This window comes from Pinus tabuliformis, chromosome J, assembly GCF_031772625.1.
Source record: "Pinus tabuliformis cultivar Carrire ecotype Pingquan chromosome J, CPIR1, whole genome shotgun sequence".
Classification (NCBI taxonomy): domain Eukaryota; kingdom Viridiplantae; phylum Streptophyta; class Pinopsida; order Pinales; family Pinaceae; genus Pinus; species Pinus tabuliformis.
This window is the reverse complement of record NC_142295.1, coordinates 893712578-893714750: the sequence shown is the minus strand read 5'-3', so window position 1 is coordinate 893714750 and position 2173 is coordinate 893712578.

Genomic DNA, 2173 nt, shown 5'->3' with positions numbered 1-2173 from the left:
CAGTTCCAAAATGTGAAGAGGTTGGCATCATGAGAAATTGAATTGTTTTAGTTCGGTCGACAACACGGGAAATTGAATTGTTTCAGTTTTGGAACATGAAGAGGTCAACGACATGGGCAATAAATTACAAGAACAAAGGAGAAAAGGGGCTTTTGTTTGCTACACGATTTGGAAAAGGTGGTTTATCTATTACGGGGCATGAATGTGCTACAACATGTAAATTGTAAGCGCTCTTAGGGTTCCATTCTCAGACCTAACTTGTTGTACGTAACAACAAATTTTAAAATAATACATATATTTGAGTTTTGGTTTGAATTCTCATTGTTGGTTTTACATAACTCTTAATTTGTACTTTGCAACCTAGTTAATTGAATTAATTTAACACAACAACCAAAGACAAATGTTTGGAATTGTGCGCTCTATATCAACACTTATGGTTTTGCAGTTCATGTGTGGAAGCTACAAAACTTAAGATATCATTAGCTTTCAGTATCCATGCATGCATAAGTGAATCAAAGTCCACCCTCATGTCACCATATTGTAAAGTTGAAGGATCTTAGTACCAATAGTTTTGTGAACAATTTGTTTACCTAGCTATGTGGGTTCAAGTCTCTAAAAAAATGTTATAACTAGGTTCAAGACTTTGTTTATGAAATTTGTAAAATAATTATATCTATTGTAATAATTGATTCTCTGGAAAAAAAATCTTTAAAGAAATATTATAACTAATTTCAAAACTTTGTTTTTATAAAATAGTTATATCTATTATAATAACTAATTCTCCAAATATCTTAATAAATATTAATACTCATAATTATTATTAAAAATATATATAAATACTAATATTCCGTGATTATTAAACTTAAACGAGGAAAAGTGTAAATATCCTAAATCCCCTAAGAAAATGTTGTTTGAAAAGAACGCTTAAGATGATTCTCGACGACTTTTGATTTATTTGGAGTATATGTATAAATGTTTGAGCATCTCAGAATTAACCAATTGGACCACTATCTACATTTAGTCCGTGGTTCCAACACACATTTCATGGAACGTGCCCAGCCCCCGACAAAATATGTAATCATTGTACCTGTTTAATTTTACAACTAGAGGGACCTTAATTAATTTTAGGAATTGGAAGCCACCAATTTGGAGGCAATAAAATTTTATTTGACTTCACATGCATAGGTTGTTTTATCCAAACTCAAAAGGCTGAACGCTTAATAAAATTTGATTTGACTTCACATGCATAGGTTATGTTATCCAAACTCAAAAAACTTGGCTGAACGCTTTCCTTTCATTAATAGATTACCCTTACAAAATACATACATACTTGGAAAAATTAACACAACTCATTGTTTCCTTATCTACCAATGGTCTTTTCAAAGTTTTAAATAATTGATTTGCTTCTAATTTTTTTTATTATAAGACCCTTTAATAATATTAAAATTAATATAATTTATTATTAGTATTATTTATTTATGGTTTCCGCCCTTAAAAGTTTAAAATAATTGATTTGCTTCTATTTTTCTATTAGAATACCTTATAATAATATGAAAGTTAATTTATTATTAGTATTATTATCTTTAAGTTAATTTATTATTTATTTATTGTTTCCGCCCAAATAAATAGTAATGGAAAAAATCAATATCAGCATTAATAAATTATTTTTTCCTATTATAATACCTTATCAATATCAGCATTAATAAATTATTTTTTCCTATTATAATACCTTATAATAATATGAAAGTTAATTTATTATTAGTATTATTATCTTTAAGTTAATTTATTATTTATTTAATGTTTCCGCCCAAATAAATAGTAATGGAAAAAATCAATGTCAGTATTAATAAATTATTTTATTTTTTATTTTATTTTATATATAGAGATTAAATAACTAAAAATACATATATATTTATTTAAAAAATATTTTTTTACAGATAATATGTAAATATATTATTATTGATATTACAAGATGTATAATTTTTTTTTTTAAATATTTAAAACAAAAATATATTAATAATAGAAAAATATTTTAATGGACTAACCATACAAAAAAAATATTTCATATCTATATTAAATAATATAATTTTATATTAACAGATGAAAATAAACTAAATTATATTAAAAAAAAATGTTTTCACTTTCTGTTGAAGAAAAAAAGTAATGTGGAATC